The sequence below is a fragment of the Ranitomeya imitator genome, chromosome 9, assembly GCF_032444005.1.
Source record: "Ranitomeya imitator isolate aRanImi1 chromosome 9, aRanImi1.pri, whole genome shotgun sequence".
Lineage (NCBI taxonomy): Eukaryota > Metazoa > Chordata > Amphibia > Anura > Dendrobatidae > Ranitomeya > Ranitomeya imitator.
In genome coordinates, this window is record NC_091290.1 from 12,235,776 (window position 1) to 12,262,227 (window position 26,452).

Here is a 26,452-nt window from a genome sequence, read left to right on the forward strand (position 1 = left end):
TTTACATTGTATTGTAAATCAATTGCGGATCTGCAGCGTTTCTGCACTGCAAAAAAACGCTGCGGATCTGCAGAGAATCCGCAACATGTGCATATACCCTAAGACAGACGAGATAAATCCAGGTAAAGTATATCAACAAACTCTAAAGTAGTCACATGGTGCCACGTTATTCAGAGGACATGTTTACCAGGGACAGAGGAACAGGATATAATATACCCTATGTCACAGTTACACAGTGGGCACCTTATAATACAGTATATTTCTGCACATATGGGTATAGTCACCGTGACATTCTAATAAAAAAAAAAGTATAAAATCTCTTCTCCCCCCTCCCTCCATGACTGTAATACGACAACATCACCAAACGCTATAAACGTAAGAGAAGAGCCACATCTAAAGCTCTGCAAATGGCACAGGCGGTGGACACTCCCTGTATAAATATACAGCAATGTGTTTGGAGTGTGGGAATGCAAACAACCTCGGAGTATCAGATTATAAGGACATATTAATGCACTGACGATCGCCTTATTGCACAACCAGCGGAGGCTGCCATTTTGTGGGCAATAATCATGTGCAGGCAGCAATATGAATAAGAAGTATTGTAATCTTGTAATAATAGGGGATGTATGCTTTGCATAACATGATCTCTCTTGGTAGAAACCGGAACCACAAGTCTTGGAATAAGTCCTACTTATCAGAACGGACAGATGGGCTGCATTTTCTCAGCACTGTTAAAATACCCTCTGTCAATTATTCCACCGTTAATCACAACCAATTGGTAAAATGAATGGGTATGATCATTTCATAGCCGCGTGCTCTCTCGGCAGTGTGTGCTGTAATAAACAGGTCCGGCAATGCTTTGATGGGAAACCATGGACGTCAGATCTGCTGAATGAGATGGGCGCCCCACTGAAGGACCGGATGGATTCCATTGTAGAGTCATTCTCACAGTAAAGAACAGCATTGCATGAGTCAATATTCTTCTTTTCAGGTCTTCTGCCGTAGGTCACACAGGACTTGCTTAATTTCATAGCGGAAAGGCTGCAGATTTTGCATTGTATAAGATAGAATTTGCAGGGTACACCACAACGTAAACTGAACGTCTGGGTCCTTACTTCAATAGCTAAGCCAGCCCCCTTCTCTGTTCGTACAGCGGTACTAAAACAGGGTTCTTGTATCTTTTAAAACAAGCAAACAGCCGGCCTCCATCACACACGGCCCCGATCACATACTTAGGGCTCACTCAGACTAGCGATGCTATCGGACGAGTGCAACCTGATTTTTCATCTGATTGCAGCCGCCCCAATGTTTTTCTATGGTGTAGCTCACATCTGCAACTATTTTCTCATGCCAACTTGGCATCCAAAAACAATCGCAGCATGCTGCGACTGCACCCAAAAATCGAATCACATGCATTTTAGTCATTGCCTCCAGATAAAATGCCACTCAATTTCAATCTGCAATCTTTATTACTCTGTACATTTTCAGACCCCTATGACATGCATTTTGCTGCCTGATCCAAATATTAGATTATTTATCTGCTTGGAAAGTTCCTCGCAGTGATACAAGCTATATGTGAGATCTGGGCATCATTCCCAGTAACACAAGTTTGATGTGAGGTCCATTTGTTTCTCCCAGAAATATAGGCTGGATGTAAGGTCTAAGAGTCTCTGCTAGTAATTTAGGCTGGATGTGAGCTCTGCGTGTCTCTCCCAATAATATAGGCTGGATGTGAGGTCTGTGTGTCTCTCCCAATAATATAGGCTGGATGTGAGGTCTGTGTGTCTCTCCCAATAATATAGGCTGGATGTGAGGTTTGTGTGTCTCTCCCAATAATATAGGCTGGATGTGAGGTTTGTGTGTCTCTCCCAATAATATAGGCTGGATGTGAGGTCTGTGTGTCTCTCCCAATAATATAGGCTGGATGTGAGCTCTGCGTGTCTCTCCCAATAATATAGACTGGATGTGAGGTCTGCGTGTCTCTCCCAGAAATATAGGCTGGATGTGAGGTCTGTGTGTCTCTCCCAGAAATATAGGCTGTATGTGAGGTCTGTGTGTCTCTCCCAGGAATATAGGCTGGATGTGAGGTCTGTGTGTCTCTCCCAATAATATAGGCTGGATGTGAGGTCTGTGTGTCTCTCCCAGAAATATAGGCTGGATGTGAGGTCTGTGTGTCTCTCCCAGTAATATAGGCTGGATGTGAGGTATGTGTGTCTCTCCCAGAAATATAGGCTGGATGTGAGGTATGTGTGTCTCTCCCAGGAATATAGGCTGGATGTGAGGTCTGCGTGTCTCTCCCAGAAATATAGGCTGGATGTGAGGTCTGTGTGTCTCTCATAGGAATATAGGCTGGATGTGAGGTCTGTGTCTCTCCCAGAAACACTAAAAGAAATCAAGAACAAAAAATGTTGTAGTCAGTAATGGTTTCTTTTTTTAACCAAGCATAGGGGAAAAATTATGGAACCACTCAATTCTGAGGAAAAAATTATGGAATCATGAAAAACAAAAACAAAAAAACACTCCAAAACATCACTAGTATTTTGCTGCACCACCTCTGGCTTTTCTTACAGCTTGCAGTCTCTGAGGCCTGGACTTACTGAGTGTCACACAGGACTCTTCATCAATCTGGCTCCAACTTTCTCTGATTGCTGTCGCCTAATCAGCTTTGCAGGTTGGATTCTTGTCATGGACCATTTTCTTCAACTTCCACCAAAGATTTTCAATTGGATTGAGATCCGGACTATTTGCAGGCCATGACATTGACCTTATGTGTCTTTTTTCAAGGAATGTTTGCACAGATTTTGCTCTATGGCAGTATGCATTATCATCTTGAAAAATTATTTCATCATCCCCAAACATCCTTTCAATTGATGGGATAAGAAAAGTGTCCAAAATATCAACATAAAATTGTGCATTTATTGAAGATGCAATGACAGCCATCTCCCCAGTGCCCTTACCTGACATGCAGCCCCATATCATCAATGACTGTGGAAATTTGCCCAATGCAGATCCGCGATTCATCACTGAATATGACTTTTATCCAGTCATCCACAGTCCACGATTGTTTTTCGTTAGCCCATTATAACCTTGTTTTTTTTCTGTTGGGTGTTAATGATGGCTGTCGTTTAGCTTTTCTGAATGTATATCCCATTTACTTTAGGCGGTTTCTTACAATTCGGTTACAGACGTTGACTCCAGTTTCCACCCATTCGTTCCTCAGTTGTTTTGTTGTGCATTTCCTGTTTTGGAGACATAATGCTTTAAGTTTCCGGTCTTGACGCTTTGATGTTTTCCTTGGTCTACCAGTATGTTTGCCTTTAACAACATTCCCATGTTATTTGTATTTGGTCCAGATTTTAGACACAGCTGACTGTGAACAACCAACATATTTTGCACCATTGTGTGATGATTTACCCTCTGTTAGGATTTTGATAATCCTCTCCTTTGTTCCAATTGACATCTCTCATGTTGGAGCCATGATTCACGTCAGTGAACTTGGTGCAACAGCTCTCCAAGGTGTGATCACTCCTTTTTAGATGCAGACTAACGAGCAGATCTAATTTGATGCAGGTGTTATTTTTGGGTATGAAAATTTACAGGGCGATTCCATAATTTTTTCCTCAGAACTTAGTGATTCCAAAATTTTTCCCGTATGCTTGGTGTGAGATAGCACTCACTAACGGGTAGGGGAATATTTACTTAGCAACGGGATTTACTCAGACAGGCATGGTTTTTCACTTAACAGTCTATGCAGTTTATTAAAAAGTCATAAACCGTACCACGACAAGTTAATTACATCACTTCATATACAGCTTCATCTCACAGACACTAAACATGCTGGACCTTACGTTGTCCAGTTGCCATGGGTGACCGCATGCCGCACAGTTCATTAGTTCATGGAACACAATAAGCACCAACAGTCTGTGGAGGTACCTTACGGGAGCTCCTGCTCCACCTGCTGACTCCTTGTCAGTCCTCTCTCCCTGGGAAAGCTGCCTTACGGGGATCACCAACTTGCCTGACAGGCATACACCAGTCAGTTCCAGACCGACTGAAGGACAGTAGCTTCCCCAACACAGTAGCCATCACCGGCTCTGCAGGTCCTTGGCCTCACCTCGTGCTCTTCAGGGATCTGGTCCACACACAGGACTTCCCAACACAGAGGTCACTCAAGATCACAACCTTTCCAGGTGCTCTTCAGGGATCCGGTCCTCACTCTGGACCTCCCAACACCTAGGCCACTCAGGACCACGGCCTCACCAGGTGCTCTTCAGGGATCCAGTCCACACTCTGGACCTCCCAACACTCAGGCCTTTCCAGCCAAGATCCGTTCAGGTCCATACACAGGAACCATACAGTAACCATGTGATCCACACCCGTCACGTTTTCAAGCTGTAACCACTCCCATAGATGGGTGGTGCGTGTGTGGCTAGTCTGACCCGCCCAGCTCTCAGAACTAGCCCAGCCAGCCTCCCTCTAAAACAACACAATTACATGTGGTACTACAGGTCCTAGAACAAGAACATTACATCAGGCTGACAGTACAGAGTATCTTCCTCTGCGACACACATACCGGCCATTCACAATAATGCCGGACTTTGACTCATCACCATAGTTATGCCTATGACTGCCATGCATTCCTATGGCCTCAATACGCCTCCATGCGTATTCTGGGGAGACCATGCAGCACCCCCTACCTGTAACAGGGGTCACTGCATCACATAGGTTAAAAAAAGTAACCATTACTGACTATCACATTTTTTGTTCTTGATTTCTTTTAGTGTTTCTTAAAGCCAGAAAGTTGCCATTTGAAATGACTTTAGTTTTGTGCCATGTCTGTGATCTGTTTTTTTTCTACAAAATTTAACAACTGAATGAACATCCTCCAAGGCCGGTGATTCCATAATTTTTGCCAGGGGTTGTACATGCTATATATAAGGTATGTGTGTCCCTTGCAATAATATAGCCTGAATATGAGCTCTATGTGAATCCATGGTTCCTTTTCATGTGCTTTCCACTTTATTTCCAGCCTGTGTTCACTGCACTTTGTGAAACTGTACGCGCTGTCTTCCCTGTCCATATTGTGGAGGGGTGTATATGATCATTTCCACTTCGATAAAAGGGAGGAGGATAACAGAGAGAACTATAAGAACCAGCAGCTATGACAATTGGTAACCAATTTTCAGCTCCTTCAGCTAGATTTAACACTATACTTAAAAAAAACTCTACAATATCATCTATATACTGTATAAAAAATCAACTATAACTTTGGTTCCAACTACTCTTTTCTGCTTTCAGCCTACAGTACTTTTTCCACATAGCATTGCAGTTCTGTGTCAGATTATCAGACTTTCTGGATTATTAGTTGCCAGAAAAAAATAATTCTACAGCATAAATGTTTTTGGATCCCAAAAAAAAGTAATCATTTTATTACTAATGAAAAATTTAAAAAAATAAATACATAAAAAAGTAAAACAAACATAATAGAAAGTTTTTAAATTTCACATGATTATTCCAAAAAGTGAAACATATGCTGTACAGAAAAGATGTCCATACAGACATAGGGCTACCACAAAGCCCAGCATGCCAACGTCTGCGGCTCTACAACAGCTGGGGAGGTCTGATCGCTGAAATGTCGAGATATCTGCCTTTATATCAGGCTGGCTGTACTTACCGGAGATGAACAGAACTTATCACCTGAGTCCTATCGAGCACATGAGCAGAAAACAACTCACAAAGCCAATAACGCTTGCTGCCAAAAAAGAAAGCCTCTCCCACTTCTAAGATGTGCCTGCTGCCGCGGGTGACATGAATGCAGCCGGCAACTACACCGAGCACTCTCCTCCCTATTAACCTCTAAAAAGCCACAACATTAATACACTGTCTGTTTACAAAGAACACAGTTGTGGCCGAGTGAGTAAAGGAAAAAAATCATAGGATACCCAATTTGCCTCCAAGAATTGGATGGCACTCGCCCATTCAACTGGGAGAAAAAACAAAATCAGACTGCACTCAGATGACATCCAATTTTCATGGATTGACATTATATGACCGATTTTTCCGGATGTCATGAAAACGGTAGTCTGCACCTGCCCCGAGAGTCGGCGAACACAGACCACCCATGTCCAATATTACATGTATGTTCATTTGTCTGAATGGCCACCAGGCAACACTATGGTGTGTGATAGAAATAATGCCGTGCAGCACGACACCTCTCATCGTCCTATACTTGCTGAATTATAGACGTTTTTTGCTTTTTCACTTCTCACACTATCAATACATATTAACATAATGTGATAAATTGATGATAAAAACTGAATCTGTCACAGACAGATGTATTTGTTCAGTTGATCAATACTAGAAGGAAAACAAGAAGAAGCGTTATGGAATTGTCGTAGGATATTATGAGCAGATTGGGACTTGTCCCTGTACCATGGCAAAAAAAACAAAAAAAAACTGCAGCAAAATGCCAACCATAAGTAAACATTAGACTACGGGGAGACAATCCTCCACTGTAACAGGGGGGCAATTTACAGAATATACGTAAACATCAGAGGAGCTTTCGTGTTACGGCTGGCTCGCCGCCCATCACCCTACCGTGTAATTATTAACTACCTCCGAGGTATATCTGTACTAACCTGGATTCATGTGAAAAAACAAGCTCCCTACTGACAAACAATGCACAATGCTCAAACATGGCTGACGAGATCCAGGAGAAACCGTATGAAACCTCAGAGACAACCTGCAAAGAAATGAATCTCTTGGGAATGTACACATAGATTTCACTTCAGGAATGTAACAAACCGCCAAGATCACATGGAAAACAGAACGCGAAGGTTTCACTTCATTGGGCTCATTTACTTAATGTATATACGGTATTATGTACATACAGTATGTGCATGGCAAGGGATTCATTAATGACACATTTTAAGGAATTTTGGTCATATGAAATCAATTTGCAGTTTTTGTACTATATAAAATGCATTTTCATTTTTTTGCTACTAGGTGCTTCGCTTGATCTGTTGAGGTCGACTATCGTCAGAATCAGTCTCCTGACCCCTCTGGCAGCTGACAATACAGCCCCTTCTAACTTGCCTGCACTTTCTCAGCTCAAATGCCATGTACTATAAGGCTCTGTTCCTTCCCTGACAAATCGGCTTTAAACTCTTCATTGATCAGAAGATCACTTTGCAAAAACCTAACTATAGGAAGAGTGAGTGAGCATGTGCGTCTACCGGCAGCCAGCTAAGGTCTCACGGTTAGGGATGAGCGGACACATGGATGTTCAGGTTCCGATATCCTACCATTTCTCTTGTCCCCGAAACGCTAAACATTAACACGGACTTCCGGGATAGGTCCGTGTTCAGAGATTAGCAACGGACATTAACTGTCCAGTACAAACCCAAAAATGTTAAGTTCGGATTCACTCAACTCTTCTCAAGATCATGACCATGTGCAATGAGCTTATGTGGAGGGTCACGGAGTCCTCACAGCTCTATAATCAATCCATCTGATGATTTATTTTTTGCTATATTTATCCTGAAAACTTCTTAATGCCATTTGTAAGAAATCACACAGAGATCCAGTATGGCCCTTGTAGACTCCATATTATGACTTTGTGTAACAATGGAGCAGTAACACCTTCTTTAGTACTGGCCATCATGTTCCCTGAAGCAATAGATAGCCAATGTGAGGTCTGTAATGGATCAATATCACAATGAAAGAGGCATCACTAATACCAATGTATGAAGCAGCCAAACAACTACCGGTAATAAATATATTGAACTAAATGTGCTGCAAATAACTCAAAGGAAGCAACATGCATCAATAAGATCATTGTGTATGTTCTATGTATGATGTGGTAACAGTCAGTACACGACTACACCATTGCTTTTCTGAATGTCTAAGATTATGCATTAATAGCCAATCTGTGCTGGATTACTCTTGAAATGTGTTGCAGACCATAGAGAATATTTTCACATTTTAATTACTTGGATAATTAATGCATTTTACTTACAAGCTGTATATAAATATTAGTCGATGAACAGCGCTTTCAAGGCGTTTCCATGGCACTGACAAATGCTGCGATCTAATACTCCAGTCCCTATGTGCACCCCCACCATGGCCACCGCCAATGAACATCCTCACTGGAGACCGTAAAATAAAAAGAATTGGAGGAGGCTGGGGGGTCAGTAACTATACAAGTCTATACAGGCTCGGTTCGCTTTTCCGTTAGGGATCCGTTTGTAATGGATTCAGTTGAATATAAAAAAAAAATGGAAAAGAACAGAAATGGATAATAAATGGAAACCAAAATTTACGTTTTTTTAAACAGATCCACTTAAAGGGAGTCTGCCAGGAGGATTTCACACCCCAAACTATTAATATGGGCATGTAGCTCTTTCAAAGACAAGTCCAGCAATATCTTTGCATGGCCGGCTAGGTTCTCCATTACTGAGAAATCAGAGTTTGAATAGGTATGCAAATTGTTTTGCTTGATCTGAAGCCTCTGTCACTCCAGCTCTATTTCCTGCCCATCACTGCCTCTTCCTTCTTGATTAACAGCTTCTTTGCCTGAAGTCACATAGCATAGAGGCTGCCAGTAAAGCAGGAGGCGGCGGCACTGGAACAGAATAGAGGTGGACTACAAGAACCAGCATAGCATACTAAATTTTGCAGCTAATCCTGGATCTGACCCCTCCTATCATTGAACAAAGGCTATAATACATTGTATAATTATCATGCAGAACATGCATGACATGCGTGCACTGATTAATGGCTGCACTTCTCCTTTCTAATGAGATGGACAGTATGTACAAACGATCAATAATCAAATGTCACAGCCTATTGGTTTCACACAGGGGAGCTATGATGTGTACGTTTATGAAAATTTCTCCAAGAAGATGATTGCCAGATATATGTGCCGAGGGTTATTCCTGCTCATGACAACTGATGGTAAGGACCTGAAATCAAGGAGAAAGAGCCACATGTAAGAAGACCCCTCCAGATTTCCAGAACGGCATGGAACCAGGTAAGTATAATCATTACAGGATGATCTCACACATAGCAGCACTTGAGCCCCTTCCACTCACAGTCGCCGTCAGACACCCACGAGCAGTGCTGGAAAGACTGAGGGTCCTCGGGACATTTCTATGATGGAACCCGAATATGTATAGTATTTTCTAAATTCTAGGATGTCACTTCCTTTCTCCTTCACTCTAAATCGGAACACTGTATAAAAGCTGGGTGTCATTTCAGATAAAAGGATTCTACTTTTCAAATATGGGTCAGAGAATCTTCACATATAGTCTATGCTTCCTGGCTGCCTTGTGTCACATTCTCTTCCTGCCTCGGGCTGTCTCTTTTCCAAGTCAAAAACAAAAGTGCTGTATCCATTATTATTATTATTATAATTATTATTATCCATGAACCCCTCTTATCACCAGGAGTTTAGGAGAATGGTTATTGCGTAGGTTACCATCCCTGGAATAGTTTGCTACGCATTCTCTTCTACTCATTAAAACGTTGATCAAACCAAAGTATTGCCAGCGCTTACTGCAAATTTATGTTGCAGATTTGTACTCCAGATTCTATCTCTTCCAATGAGAGGGGTCAGGTGTAACCTGGTATGAATCCCCTGCAAAATCTACATATAATACATGTGAACTTTAAAACGGACTCACTGCAGATTTTGCTGAAAATCAGCAGCCAAATCTGCATATTTACATTGCGATTGTATCTTTCGTGGAATTAACGGGATCTCTGTATCAACAGCGTGCTGATAGTTTCAGAGGGAAGATATTTTTTTTTTACACTGCACAGAGTAAGGACATATTCACACAACTGTTTACCGCAAAAATATGTCCAATTCTGTTCCATTTTATAGGCAATATTTTCTCATCCGTTTTTAAAAACTGAAGGATGTAAACTGTCTGAACATTTGTTTGTTTGTTTTTTGCTTATATAACGTTATTAATCCCACTACGCATTACACACATTATCATCACTGTCCTCATTGGGGCTCACAATCAAAATTTCCTATCACTATGTCTGTGGAGTATGGGAGGAAACCGGAGAACCCGGAGGAAACCCACACAAACACAAGGAGAACATGCAAACTCCTTGCAGATGTCGTCCTTGGTGGGATTTGAACCCAGGACCCCAGTGCTGCAAAACCACAATGCTAACCACTGAGCCACCATACAATGCTAACCACTGAGCCACCATACAATGCTAACCACTGAGCCACCATACAATGCTAACCACTGAGTCACCATACAATGCTAACCACTGAGCCACCATACAATGCTAACCACTGAGTCATGGTGCTGTTCTTTATCCATTTTTAATGGGCTAGTCTGATGTGCAAAACATGGCTCCTTCAGATAAGCATATTTCTGGACTTTATGCTGTCCGTGTAACACACATGGACAGCAACAAATATGTGAAAAATTTCACTAAAAGAGTTGTCAACTACAGGACAACCCCTTCTAAAAATGCCTCAAGTATAAAACATATATTTATCTCCGGGACCAATGCTGTTCTAGCAATGTCAGTGCTTTGTCTCCTGACAGTCAGCTTCTATTTATATGTCAAATGCCAGCTGCAGGCGATCATAAAATCACATGACCACCCAGAAAGATCGGCTCGATCATAGCATGTATGGTAGTGGACAACCTGTTTAAACTTTATGATTTTTAAAAACACAGGACACAGATGAGAAAAACTGACTTGTGACTATGCTCTTAAAAGTAACTGAAGCAGAGGTGAAAACATAATAATAATAATAATGTAACTATATTACCAGGATGTTAGATTTTATGCTAATCTCAAACAAGTGATACAAATATTATAGAAAAATATTTAGAATTGAGAGTCCTCAGTGGTTGATACCTTTTAATGGCTAACTGAAAAGAAATATTATACAAATGTCATTATACAAATATTATAAGGAGACTTAAAATACAAACCAGTTCCATAAGACAGAAATAAATGCCACCATGGGAAAAGAAAACTAAACTGACGCGACACAATATAATGTGCTGAGGCTACACCCACATATTACCAAGTGCAGAAGAAAGCAAAGCACTGACCCTCAATACATCGCATTGTGTGCTCACCTATAGTAATATTATATTGCAACACTGTTAGTTATGTATAGAATACAAAGAGACTATTCCGGATTCTAGTCTGTCTGTCCCTCATTGTAAGTGGCGGCTTATATAAAGGATGAATGCTCTTACCTATTCACAGGCTGTATAATAAGGGCACGTTTGTTCAGATACATGAAAAGACTTCTTAGATTTAAAAAAAAGAGATCGTCGACTAAGTAGTGCAAACATATTTCTTGCCGGTGACCTGCTGTTAGGTAACACAAAAATCCCTTTTATTTCTTTAATTGTCTGCAATTGCAAAAGGGTCTGCTCTTTTTTCACCCAGCAACAGTGCCACACCTGACCATAGGTTGCACCTGGTATTGCAGCTCAACGCTATTTTATTTCAATGGAACCTGTCAGATGATTTTCTTCCCCCAAAACCCTTTACTAAACTGTTCTGCTTCTATACTTTCTGAAACGGTTACAAAAAACAACAATGTCTCCAAATAAAAATGAATGAATATATGAAAGGCACACGGAGAGGTGAGTCACTAGATGTAGGGTCATCCATCATTAAGGTACACTTTGACGTGGTTGTAGGCTTTTTCTAATTTATTGATCAAAAAAATGTTACCTATAAGGACCCTAGGTTTTTTTTTTTACATGTCTAGCAATAGCTAAGTTTATGTGTGCATTAATTACAGTGGGCCTAAAACTTTTAGGTCATAATTTTCTAAGTAAAAAGCTTTGAAAAGTCGCAAAGATTTGGCACAACTCAAAGCTGCGCTAAAATTTTGTGACTTATAGTCGTTTTTGCACAACTTTGAAAAAGTGAGTAGAGCTGAAAAGGGGACAAGGGCAAGACAAGCAGCAATATTCGCTACACCACAAATCTAAGGCTATGTTCACACGTTCCTGATTTCCCTCCTTTTTTTCAGGACTAAAAACCGCAGCTCTTGGCAGAAAATGCAGGTCCTTTTTTTTGTGCTTTTTTGGTGCGTTTTTTGATGCGTTTTTTTATGCAGTTTTCTATGCAGAGTCTGTGTGTTTTCTAGGAAGTTTTTTAGGGTTAAAATGGCTGAAAATACCCTAACCCTACCCCTACCCCTAACCCTATTCTAACCTTAGTGGAAAAAAAAAATTCTTAATTTTTTTTTTGTCCCTACCTATGGGGGTGACAAAGGGGGGGGGTGTCATTTACTATTTTTTTTATTTTGATCACTGAGATAGGTTATATCTCAGTGATCAAAATGCACTTTGGAACGAATCTGCCGGCCGGCAGATTCGGCGGGCGCACTGCGCATGCGCCCGCCATTTTGCAAGATGGCGGCGCCCAGGGAGAAGACGGCCGGACGGACACCGGGAGGCCGGGTAAGTATAAGGGGGGGAGATGAGGGCACGGGGGGGGCGTCGGAGCACGGGGGTGGCATCGGAGCATGGGGGGGTGGGATTGGGGCACGGGGGGCAGCCACACTGCAGCGGTTCTGCACCACAAACCGCAGTAAAACCCGCAGATATATTTTTCATCTGCGGGTTTTACTGCGGGTTTGACCTCACAATGGAGGTCTATGGTTGCAGAACCGCTGCAGTTTTGCAAAAAGAAGTGACATGGTACTTCTTTTTTACCGCGGCTATTCAGCGCGGCTTTTTTTCCCCGATTCCCGCATCATGTGCAAAGTGGTTCCTGTTTTCCATAGGGTACAGTGTACTGTACCCTGCATGGAAAACAGCTGCGGAGCCGCAGCGGCAAACATGGCCTAAGGCTACTTTCACACTTGCGTTTTTATCAATGCTTCGGAATCCGTCGTTTTGGGCAAAAAACGGATCCTGCAAATGTGCTCGCAGGATGAGTTTTTTGCCCATAGACTTGTATTAGCGACGGATGGCGACGGATGGCTACACGTCGCGTCAATCGTGTTTTGGCGGACCGTCATCACAAAAAAAGTTCAATGTAACGTTTTTTTTGTCCGTCGCGTCTGCCATTTTCTACCGCGCATGTGCGGCCGAAACTCCGCCTCCTCCTCCCCGGACTTCAGAATGGGCAGCGGATGCGTTGAAAAACTGCATCCGCTGCCCACGTCGTGCACAAATTTCACAACGTGTGTCGGTACGTCGGCCCGATGCATAACGACGGACCCGTACCGACGCAAGTGTGAAAGTAGCCTTACGCTAATTCCCGACTGAAGTAAGATTAACGGCGAGGCGCACACAGAGGTGCATGACACTTCTTCGGTGGTCCTGATTCAGGACAGTTTTCCTTTAATGGGGCTGTGATATTGAACACAACCTACTGACTGGACAGGAATGAAGTTCACAGTTAAATAAAAATACTATTTTACTCTACTCCTGGACAACCTCATTTATTAGAATACCAGAACGGCATCTTTTCCAGTCTACTGCTCGCCATCGGCAACTTTCACACAGTAAAATAAAAGGATGTAAAGTGAGAATTAGTATTGTTGCAACTTCACAGAAAGGTTAATATAGCAACGTTGTACCCAAGCCCCCACCGGAAGACTAATTTTCGGGGCCACAGTCGGGTTGTGTGGAGCTCAGCTGGCGAGCGTTGGATAGATTAGTCAGATAATGTGCAGACGATCCTGTGGGAGCATGAAAATTTATCCGCTTATCGGCCACCTGCTGCCAATCAAAATGTGACCGAGCAGAGAGCGCATGGTTCACATAACCAGGACAGAATGTGACGGTGCATGAACAAGAAAGGAGCCATCACTCTGAATGTACTGGCCTTTCCAGGTGGAAGTAACACACTTCAGACATTCAGGGGGTTAGGTTCAGATTCTACATGAGATTATTTTCTAATTCAATTTTAGAAATGTTAACCTAAAAAATAAAAAGTTCATGCTATATTTGATGACGAAGAACGTTCTGTCTGTTAGGCACACAATATCTCTTTAGAATATGTTGCATTGTCACACACTGTGAAATAACAATATTGTACAATAGTCATTGGTTGAAAGAAATTGTGGATGGTTTAATGTGGCCCATGATGATAACATGAAGTGTCATCACCCAGCAGAGTCAGTCATCTTATACCTGGGCAGGACAACCTACCTGGCCGTGATAGACTGCAGATGGCCGTATATTCTCCCTTCCAAGAGAATCGAGTAGATTATACAAATTACCCTCTGATCAGAGTGTCAGCAAAACATGGTCCGATTCTCTCAGATGAGAGAATTAGAGAACACTGAGAAGATGGAAAACAAAATTTCTCCATTTTCTCCATTGTGTCAGTGCAAGGAACATGGATATCCTCCGTGTATAGTCCGATGATTTCCACACTCATTGACTTGCATGGCTGTGTGCGTTCCAAGTATCAGATCAAACGCAGACATGCAGTGATTTTTCCTTGAACTCTGTCCATCGAACATGCGCACAGCCAAATAGCCTAAGATTGGTCCGGTGCCATCCAATGTTTTGTCTGATCACACTCGGAAAAGTAATACAGTAGTCAGGACCTGCCCTTAAAGTGAGTCTGCAACCGCCTACAACAGCTACAGTGGGGCAAAAAAGTATTTAGTCAGTCAGCAATAGTGCAAGTTCCACCACTTAAAAAGATGAGAGGCGTCTGTAATTTACATCATAGGTAGACCTCAACTATGGGAGACAAACTGAGAAAAAAAAATCCAGAAAATCACATTGTCTGTTTTTTTATCATTTTTTTTTGCATATTATGGTGGAAAATAAGTATTTGGTCAGAAACAAACAATCAAGATTTCTGGCTCTCACAGACCTGTAACTTCTTCTTTAAGAGTCTCCTCTTTCCTCCACTCATTACCTGTAGTAATGGCACCTGTTTAAACTTGTTATCAGTATAAAAAGACACCTGTGCACACCCTCAAACAGTCTGACTCCAAACCCAGTGAATGAACTGCACAGAGCTGGGACCAATGTAACAAGGCCTACCATAAGTAACACACTACGCCACCATGGACTCAGATCCTGCAGTGCCAGACGTGTCCCACTGCTTAAGCCAGTACATGTCCGGGCCCGTCTGAAGTCTGCTAGAGAGCATTTGGATGATCCAGAGGAGTTTTGGGAGAATGTCCTATGGTCTGATGAAACCAAACTGGAACTGTTTGGTAGAAACACAACTTGTCGTGTTTGGAGGAAAAAGAATACTGAGTTGCATCCATCAAACACCATACCTACTGTAAAGCATGGTGGTGGAAACATCATGCTTTGGGGCGGTTTCTCTGCAAAGGGGCCAGGACGACTGATCCGGGTACATGAAAGAATGAATGGGGCCATGTATCGTGAGATTTTTAGTGCAAACCTCCTTCCATCAGCAAGGGCATTGAAGATGAAACGTGGCTGGGTCTTTCAACATGACAATGATCCAAAGCACACCGCCAGGGCAACGAAGGAGTGGCTTCGTAAGAAGCATTTCAAGGTCCTGGAGTGGCCTAGCCAGTCTCCAGATCTCAACCCTATAGAAAACCTTTGGAGGGAGTTGAAACTCCGTGTTGCCAAGCGAAAAGCCAAAAACATCACTGCTCTAGAGGAGATCTGCACGGAGGAATGGGCCAACATACCAACAACAGTGTGTGGCAACCTTGTGAAGACTTACAGAAAACGTTTGACCTCTGTCATTGCCAACAAAGGATATATTACAAAGTATTGAGATGAAATTTTGTTTCTGACCAAATACTTATTTTCCACCATAATATGCAAATAAAATGTTTAAAAAACAGACAATGTGATTTTCTGCATTTTTTTTCTCAGTTTGTCTCCCATAGTTGAGGTCTACCTATGATGTAAATTACAGACGCCTCTCATCTTTTTAAGTGGTGGAACTTGCACTATTGCTGACTGACTAAATACTTTTTTGCCCCACTGTAGATCTCATGGATTAGCTGATGCACTATGTGACATCAGAACCTGACAGCTGACAGTTTTACATTACAGAGGAAACATTACAGAGTATCACATAGTTCAACATATACCAAGAGGAGTGAGGGTCCTGCTCCCAAGAATTTACAATCTAGGAGATATCTTTTGTTCCTACTACAATACCCCTTTACATGTTTTTTTTTTGCCTTTAACAATTTTTTTGGTTAGAGGCCTGGATTATTAAACAGCATGAATATCACATACGGCAGCATAAAGGGTGTACTCATTTATCCAAATCTTCCGCTGTGAAACTACATATGGATCTGAGGCAAATTTGACCACAGTTTGTGTTACATGTGGATTTTGCTATATATTTGCTGCATTTTTCACCTACATAATTTTAGAAGATGAAAATCACCAGCATGAATGGTCATACTGGGAATTTTAAAATCCCTAAAAGATTTTTTTTTCTGCAACATGTTGATGATTTAAGTTTAATATCTCAGTCACTTTGATGCTTTGTTCAGCACAAATCCAGGCACAAATTATGCAGCCTATCCCTAGGAGCAGCTGCTTTTTTTTTACTCAAACATCTCTAAGTAATATTTCAATAATCTGAAAAAAGGAGACAGCATGTACTTTTTTTTTATTTTGAGGTTGAATTTTTTTTTTATTCTATCATCTGTTTTATAGAACTAACCCGTCAAGATTCCATAAAGCAACAGTAAGAGAAAACTCCGTACCATTGTAACATTATATCCCGATGGCAGATAATTCATCTCGCCAACAGGCCACCCACACAAATCATAGTAACATAGTAACATAGTTAGTAAGGCCGAAAAAAGACATTTGTCCATCCAGTTCAGCCTATATTCCATCATAATAAATCCCCAGATCTACGTCCTTCTACAGAACCTAATTGTATGATACAATATTGTTCTGCTCCAGGAAGACATCCAGGCCTCTCTTGAACCCCTCGACTGAGTTCGCCATCACCACCTCCTCAGGCAAGCAATTCCAGATTCTCACTGCCCTAACAGTAAAGAATCCTCTTCTATGTTGGTGGAAAAACCTTCTCTCCTCCAGACGCAAAGAATGCCCCCTTGTGCCCGTCACCTTCCTTGGTATAAACAGATCCTCAGCGAGATATTTGTATTGTCCCCTTATATACTTATACATGGTTATTAGATCGCCCCTCAGTCATCTTTTTTCTAGACTAAATAATCCTAATTTCGCTAATCTATCTGGGTATTGTAGTTCTCCCATCCCCTTTATTAATTTTGTTGCCCTCCTTTGTACTCTCTCTAGTTCCATTATATCCTTCCTGAGCACCGGTGCCCAAAACTGGACACAGTACTCCATGTGCGGTCTAACTAGGGATTTGTACAGAGGCAGTATAATGCTCTCATCATGTGTATCCAGACCTCTTTTAATGCACCCCATGATCCTGTTTGCCTTGGCAGCTGCTGCCTGGCACTGGCTGCTCCAGGTAAGTTTATCATTAACTAGGATCCCCAAGTCCTTCTCCCTGTCAGATTTACCCAGTGGTTTCCCATTCAGTGTGTAATGGTGACATTGATTCCTTCTTCCCATGTGTATAACCTTACATTTATCATTGTTAAACCTCATCTGCCACCTTTCAGCCCAAGTTTCCAACTTATCCAGATCCATCTGTAGCAGAATACTATCTTCTCTTGTATTAACCGCTTTACATAGTTTTGTATCATCTGCAAATATCGATATTTTACTGTGTAAACCTTCTACCAGATCATTAATAATAATAATAATAATAATTTTTATTTATATAGCGCCAACATATTCCGCAGCGCTTTACAAATTAATTAATGAATATGTTGAAGAGAACAGGTCCCAATACCGACCCCTGCGGTACCCCACTGGTCACAGCGACCCAGTTAGAGACTATACCATTTATAACCACCCTCTGCTTTCTATCACTAAGCCAGTTACTAACCCATTTACACACATTTTCCCCCAGACCAAGCATTCTCATTTTGTGTACCAACCTCTTGTGCGGCACGGTATCAAACGCTTTGGAAAAATCGAGATATACCACGTCCAATGACACACCGTGGTCCAGCCTATAGCTTACCTCTTCATAAAAACTGATTAGATTGGTTTGACAGGAGCGATTTCTCATAAACCCATGCTGATATGGAGTTAAACAGTTATTCTCATTGAGATAATCCAGAATAACATCCCTCAGAAACCCTTCAAATATTTTACCAACAATAGAGGTTAAACTTACTGGCCTATAATTTCCAGGTTCACTTTTAGAGCCCTTTTTGAATATTGGCACCACATTTGCTATGCGCCAGTCCTGCGGAACAGACCCTGTCGCTATAGAGTCCCTAAAAATAAGAAATAATGGTTTATCTATTACATTACTTAGTTCTCTTAGTACTCGTGGGTGTATGCCATCCGGACCCGGAGATTTATCTATTTTAATCTTATTTAGCCGGTTTCGCACCTCTTCTTGGGTTAGATTGGTGACCCTTAATATAGGGTTTTCATTGTTTCTTGGGATTTCACCTAGCATTTCATTTTCCACCGTGAATCAAAGGTTATCTTTCCTAAATCGCGGCAGGCTCAACACCGAGTGTGATGGCCGATGAAACGCCAGGACAAGGATTCTGCTGGGCTGATATCTGGACTTATTCCACATACCACGTTAATGTTACCAAGTAACGGCGCTGTCGGATAGTCACTGACGGGGGATATTTATGCTGGCTCTTTCTGTTCTCCAGGAGGGAAGGTCACCCAGCAATCATTACACAGATACATATAAAACAACATATAAACAAGGGTCAACACAGACGGGAGACAGAAGATTGGGTTTATTAGCTGAAAAGCTGGAGAAATCAGAGACATAGGAGGGAGATTTATTAGATAAATTGCACAAGTGAATGCAGGTAGGAGTTGTCTGTTCACTACACCATACATTAAAGGGGTATTCACATCTCTTAAAGTGATAGCTTCTTGGATCGACCATTTTTTATATGTATAACTGAAGGTGCTCCGACTGTTGGAAATACCACCAAACCCCAAAAAGAAAGGGCTACAGCGCCAAGCACACTGCACAAAGCTCCAAGCACACTGCACAATCCGGTCCATATTCTCTGAGGTTTGCAGGAGCATGACGAACTGCAGTCTTCAGGACTGAAAGGTGTCTCAGGTCCTGGACCCCAATCAATTAATTATGAAATGATGGAAGCACGATTAGTAACATAGTAACATAGTAACATAGTAAGGCCGAAAAAAGACATTTGTCCATCCAGTTCAGCCTATATTCCATCATAATAAATACCCAGATCTACGTCCTTCTACAGAACCTAATAATTGTATGATACAATATTGTTCTGCTCCAGGAAGACATCCAGGCCTCTCTTGAACCCCTCGACTGAGTTCGCCATCACCACCTCCTCAGGCAAGCAATTCCAGATTCTCACTGCCCTAACAGTAAAGAATCCTCTTCTATGTTGGTGGAAAAACCTTCTCTCCTCCAGACGCAAAGAATGCCCCCTTGTGCCCGTCACCTTCCTTGGTATAAACAGATCCTCAGCGAGATATTTGTATTGTCCCCTTATATACTTATACATGGTTATTAGATCGCCCCTCAGTCGTCTTTTTTCTAGACTAAATAATCCTAATTTCGCTAATCTATCTGGGTATTGTAGTTCTCCCATCCCCTTTATTAATTTTGTTGCCCTCCTTTGTACTCTCTCTAGTTCCATTATATCCTTCCTGAGCACCGGTGCCCAAAACTGGACACAGTACTCCATGTGCGGTCTAACTAGGGATTTGTACAGAGGCAGTATAATGCTCTCATCATGTGTATCCAGACCTCTTTTAATGCACCCCATGATCCTGTTTGCCTTGGCAGCTGCTGCCTGGCACTGGCTGCTCCAGGTAAGTTTATCATTAACTAGGATCCCCAAGTCCTTCTCCCTGTCAGATTTACCCAGTGGTTTCCCGTTCAGTGTGTAATGGTGATATTGATTCCCTCTTCCCATGTGTATAACCTTACATTTATCATTGTTAAACCTCATCTGCCACCTTTCAGCCCAAGTTTCCAACTTATCCAGATCCATCTGTAGCAGAATACTATCTTCTCTTGTATTAACTGCTTTACATAGTTTTGTATCATCTGCAAATATTGATATTTTACTGTGTAAACCTTCTACCAGATCATTAATGAATATGTTGAAGAGAACAGGTCCCAATACTGACCCCTGCGGTACCCCACTGGTCACAGCGACCCAGTTAGAGACTATACCATTTATAACCACCCTCTGCTTTCTATCACTAAGCCAGTTACTAACCCATTTACACACATTTTCCCCCAGACCAAGCATTCTCATTTTGTGTACCAACCTCTTGTGCGGCACGGTATCAAACGCTTTGGAAAAATCGAGATATACCACGTCCAATGACTCACCGTGGTCCAGTCTATAGCTTACCTCTTCATAAAAACTGATTAGATTGGTTTGACAGGAGCGATTTCTCATAAACCCATGCTGATATGGAGTTAAACAGTTATTCTCATTGAGATAATCCAGAATAACATCCCTCAGAAACCCTTCAAATATTTTACCAACAATAGAGGTTAGACTTACTGGCCTATAATTTCCAGGTTCACTTTTAGAGCCCTTTTTGAATATTGGCACCACATTTGCTATGCGCCAGTCCTGCGGAACAGACCCTGTCGCTATAGAGTCACTAAAAATAAGAAATAATGGTTTATCTATTACATTACTTAGTTCTCTTAGTACTCGTGGGTGTATGCCATCCGGACCCGGAGATTTATCTATTTTAATCTTATTTAGCCGGTTTCGCACCTCTTCTTGGGTTAGATTGGTGACCCTTAATATAGGGTTTTCATTGTTTCTTGGGATTTCACCTAGCATTTCATTTTCCACCGTGAATACCGTGGAGAAGAAGGTGTTTAATATGTTAGCTTTTTCCTCGTCATCTACAACCATTCTTTCCTCACTATTTTTTAAGGGGCCTACATTTTCAGTTTTTATTCTTTTACTATTGATATAGTTGAAGAACAGTTTGGGATTAGTTTTACTCTCCTTAGCAATGTGCTTCTCTGTTTCCTTTTTGGCAGCTTTAATTAGTTTTTTAGATAAAGTATTTTTCTCCCTATAGTTTTTTAGAGCTTCAATGGTGCCATCCTGCTTTAGTAGTGCAAATGCTTTCTTTTTACTGTTAATTGCCTGTCTTACTTCTTTGTTTAGCCACATTGGGTTTTTCCTATTTCTAGTCCTTTTATTCCCACAAGGTATAAACCGCTTACACTGCCTATTTAGGATGTTCTTAAACATTTCCCATTTATTATCTGTATTCTCATTTCTGAGGATATTGTCCCAGTCTACCAGATTAAGGGCATCTCTAAGCTGTTCAAACTTTGCCTTCCTAAAGTTCAATGTTTTTGTGACTCCCTGACAAGTCCCCCTAGTGAAAGACAGGTGAAACTGCACAATATTGTGGTCGCTATTTCCTAAATGCCCAACCACCTGCAGATTTGTTATTCTGTCAGGTCTATTAGATAGTATTAGGTCTAAAAGTGCTGCTCCTCTGGTTGGATTCTGCACCAATTGTGAAAGATAATTTTTCTTGGTTATTAGCAGAAACCTGTTGCCTTTATGGGTTTCACAGGTTTCTGTTTCCCAGTTAATATCCGGGTAGTTAAAGTCCCCCATAACCAGGACCTCATTATGGGTTGCAGCTTCATCTATCTGCTTTAGAAGTAGACTTTCCATGCTTTCTGTTATATTTGGGGGTTTGTAACAGACCCCAATGAGAATTTTGTTACCATTTTTCCCTCCATGAATTTCAACCCATATGGACTCGACATCCTCATTCCCTTCGCTAATATCCTCCCTTAAAGTGGACTTTAGACAAGACTTTACATAGAGACAAACCCCTCCTCCTCTCCGATTTTTACGATCCTTTCTAAACAGACTGTAACCCTGTAAGTTAACTGCCCAGTCATAGCTTTCATCTAACCATGTCTCGGTTATTCCCACTATGTCAAAGTTACCTGTAGATATTTCTGCTTCTAGTTCTTCCATCTTGTTTGTCAGGCTTCTGGCGTTTGCGAGCATGCAGTTTAGAGGATTTTGTTTTGTTCCAATCTCCTCACTGTGGATTGTTTTAGAAATGTTCTTACCTCCCTTCTGAGTATGTTTTCCTGGGTCGTCTTTGTTCGAGTCTAATGTTTTTCTTCCCGTCCCCTCTTCTTCTAGTTTAACGCCCTCCTGATGAGAGTAGTGTGTACAGAATCCGCATACTTTCTTATTATACGGTTCATTATTAAAAAGAAGCTATCATCAGAAAATGTCCTACTTTTTAAATCATGTGGTTATGTTAAATGTGTGGTTATAAAAATGTTTACATTTTTATTATTATTTTTTATTTTTCACATCACAATTTGCATGAAACAAACTTTCCATTTTCACTCTGACCACTGGGGCTATTTTAGACTCACACCTTGTATTTTACAAAGGACTTTTCCCAAGTCTCAATATCATCAGAGGAAAGATTACTACAACAGTTAACACCTCAATACACCGCTGAAAACACAGGAGCCACCAAACACAGTAGATATCACAGCTGACCCTGCTCCAACTTCCTTCATAGTGACTTTTTTTTTTTAAACGATAATTAGATATTTTAATACAAATTGATAGGGTCAGAATTTGTTCATTGCTGCTATGTCCCATGTCCACTATGCATTCACCGACGCCTGTGGATCACCCACGGAGACGGACATGCGGCACGTCTTTCCAGACCGCAAGCATGCCAATTTATCTTGTGGAGACGCGAGTGTCCGCAAGATAAATATCACCCATACAATGTATTGGGCACGGTTCAATGAACACATGCGGAATCATCTGCGTTCAAAAGCCGGCAGTGCTATGGAAGAAGCAGATATGTGCTGCGTCCAAAGCGCTGCCGAATACTGAACGTGGGAACTGTGCTGTCAGTAAAATGTACAAATGTGCCATATACCCACGTAGCCACAACTTCCAATCGCAGGTCTCATTGTTAATGCTAAGCCTAGTAATTGGCTGCAGTGGCAATGTAGATGTATGAATGTCATATCCCTGTAGGGACCATCATCACTATTCATCAAAGGTGATAATGGTTATTTTATAACATGTCCATGTTTTATATTACTATACTTGACAATCACCTTTTTTTAATAGGAGTTCTCTTTTTAACTTTCTATGTATTTTGGAGAGCTTTATTAAAAAATTAAAGATAGAAAATAAAATCCATGGCTCAATGTCAGGGCTAATATTACTCTGGTTGGCGGTATAGTCATGCAGGGGGTTCTCGCTGTGCAGTCAGACTCCCTGGACTTTCTGGCACAGTTGTACATGATGTAATTAAATGAACTGCTAACCTTATCATTTCTGGAGATTGTGAAGCTGGTACCGCGCTATAAGGGAAGCGGTTAATAAATTCTACAATAAGCAAAATATGCACAGAAAACTGTTTTTTTTTTAAAGCTTCTAATATGATTCTACAATGTCTGAGTAGTCGTGGCCGAGTGGTTAAGGCGATGGATTAGAAATCCATTGGGGTTTCCCCGCGCAGGTTCAAATCCTGCCGACTATGAATATGTTCCTATAATTTTTTATAGGCTGAACTGGATGGACAAATGTCTTTTTTCGGCCTTACTAACTATGTTACTATGTTACTATGTTACTTCTGTGTAATAGGACAGGAAAACTCAAATGATACTCGCCATAGTTGACATACAGCCCACGTTCACAATACATATGTAACTTGGTGCGGGCAGTAGCTGTGGGCGAGGAACTTGTCTGTTGCGCCCTGACACGTTACATTAAGGGGGCGGCTCATGCCTGGGTGTGTGGACTTGTGCTGTGAGCGTGCTATGTCCATGCAGGCTGCATTTAACCAATGTTGCTGGTTGGCCAAGACCAGTTGTTGGACAGTTCTATAAGGGAGACCACAAGTCAGGAATAAACTTTTTACTGAACAGCAACTTGGCAGGGATTATCTACAAAAGATAGCGGGTACACAGTCTTATTAACATTTCCTTGTCAAAGCATTTGTTCATACAGTTTCCTTTATTCGTTTCTCTATTGCTCTCATTTCCTCTTTACTCTGTCTACTTGTCCTCTGCCTCCACTACTTCTCTTCACCACAACCCTGCTCAACACTACAGTCCTGATTATTAAGTGTCTTTTTTTTACTCGACCCACGATTTCACATCTTCCCTCCCCTTAGGGGAGTTATGGTGCCAGTATTGCCAGTACTTAACTTCTCTAGTGCTGATGCTCTGGAACTCCAGCCCTGGACAATCTATTCGTCCCATATACACCATCCTGTCTAGGCCAGTTACCTTCTGGCATTATAAACTCTGGGCCTTTCTGCCAGGCGTCTTATCCAGGGACCCGTCTCTGGTAATTTACTCTGTCTCTCAGTCACTTCTACTCCGGATCTCGCTATCTCTTTCCTTCAGTCTCCTCTCACTTTTCCCCCAGAATGCAGCGTTGCTCACAATGGACCTCAGGTCCTCTTTCTATGCACTCCAGGCCCTAGCTGACACTCTAGAAGGAAACAATCACTGTCCCTTTCACTAACTCCTCCCACTATGGGCTAATTCCAAACATTAACTGTCCTTACTCACTGTCTGTTGCTGAGCAGAACACAGCTTCCTCACAGTACAGTGCAAAACATTATAAGGCAAACATTAACTATCTTGCCCTAATGTCTGGCACAGCACAGCCAGTCTATCACTAACAGCACATATTACAATTCACATAGCAAATTATTAATATTTATCACATTATACATGACATATCATAACATTGGTGCTTTCAAAGGGAAATGTGGGTGACATGTCAAGCTCCTTACACATACACAGACCAAGCAAGAACTGCTTCTTCCGTGCTTGCAGTGGGATGGGGAAGAAAGGTGACTGGAAGATAGCTCAATAGTTCAATCAGTACCTCCCCATGTCTACCCCACTGAGCCTAATGTGTTCTATTGGGCATAGAAAAACAGACATTGCTGTGTCAGGTGTAGGAGAGCAGACAGTGGTGTCTGGTGTAGTAGAGCAAACAGTGTGGTGTCTGGTGTAGGAGAGCAGACAGTGCAGTATCTGGTGTAGGATGCAGACAGAGTGGTGTCTGGTGTAGGAGAGCAGACAGTGGTGTCTGGTGTAGGAGAGCAGACAGTGGTGTCTGGTGTAGGAGAGCAGACAGTGGTGTCTTGTGTAGTAGAGCAAACAGTGCAGTGTCTCGTGTAGGAGAGCAGACAGTGCGGTGTCTGGTGTAGGAGAGCAGACAGTGCGGTGTCTGGTGTAGGAGAGCAGACAGAGTGGTGTCTGGTGTAGGAGAGCAGACAGAGTGGTGTCTGGTGTAGGAGAGCAGAGTGGTGTCTGGTGTAGGAGAGCAGTGTGGTATCTGGTGTAGGAGAGCAGACAGAGTGGTGTCTGGTGTAGGAGAGCAGACAGAGTGGTGTCTGGTGTAGGAGAGCAGACAGAGTGGTGTCTGGTGTAGGAGAGCAGAGTGGTGTCTGGTGTAGAAGAGCAGAGTGGTGTCTGGTGTAGGAGAGCAGACAGAGTGGTGTCTGGTGTAGGAGAGCAGACAGAGTGGTGTCTGGTGTAGGAGAGCAGAGTGGTGTCTGGTGTAGGAGAGCAGAGTGGTGTCTGGTGTAGAAGAGCAGAGTGGTGTCTGGTGTAGGAGAGCAGACAGTGGTGTCTGATGTAGTAGAGCAAACAGTGTGGTGTCTGGTGTAGGAGAGCAGACAGTGCGGTGTCTGGTGTAGAAGAGCAGACAGTGCGGTGTCTCGTGTAGGAGAGCAGACAGTGCGGTGTCTGGTGTAGGAGAGCAGACAGTGTGTTGTCTGTTGTAGCAGAACTGACTGTGTTGTGTCTGGTGCAACAGAGAAGACAGTGTTTTGTTGGGTGTAGCAAAGCAGACAGCATTGTGTCTGGTGTTGAAAAGCAGACAATGTTGTGTTAGGAGTGGTAGAGCAGGCGGTGTGGTGTCTGGTGTAGGAGAGCAGACATTGTGGTGTCTGGTGTAGGAGAGTAGACAATGTTGTGTCTCGTGTAGGAGAGCAGACAGTGTGCTATCTGTTGTAGCAGAACTGACTCTGTTGTGACTGGTGCAGCAGAGCAAACAGTGTTGAGTTGGGTGTAGCAGAGCAGACAGTGTTGTGTCTGGTGTAGGAGAGCAGACAGTGTTGTGTTGTGTGTAGCAGAGCAGACCGTGTTGTGACTGGTGTAGAAGAGCAGACCGTGTAGTGTCTGATGCAGCAGAGCAGACAGTGTTGTGTTGGGTCTGGTGTAACAGATCTGGCTGTTATATAGGGTCTGGTGTAGGAAACTGACTGTGTCTGCAGATCTGTCATAGCACAGAATATGATACTTCAGGTGTGGTAGAAAATACTTGACTTCCTATCATCCTATCAGGGCTGCAATTATTTTAGCACAAGTT

At 42.1% G+C, this 26,452-nt stretch overlaps 1 protein-coding gene and 1 non-coding gene across 10 annotated transcripts in view; one reads left to right on the forward strand and one right to left on the reverse strand.

Annotated features, from left to right (window-relative positions):
- Nucleotides 1-26,452, reverse strand: part of SHANK2 (SH3 and multiple ankyrin repeat domains 2) — a 528,042-nt gene that overhangs the window by 416,972 nt on the left and 84,618 nt on the right. The window contains exon 1 of one of the 9 annotated variants that reach the window (XM_069738611.1): nt 5,675-5,765. The exons of the other annotated variants lie outside the window; for them this stretch is intronic. The gene's annotated coding sequence lies outside the window, so the exon portion shown is untranslated. Of the gene's footprint in view, nt 1-5,674; nt 5,766-26,452 lie in introns of those variants that run through there. 9 annotated transcript variants of the gene reach the window in all.
- On the forward strand, nt 23,516-23,597 carry TRNAS-AGA (transfer RNA serine (anticodon AGA)). Its single transcript has one exon. It is a non-coding gene; the product is annotated as a tRNA-Ser (tRNA).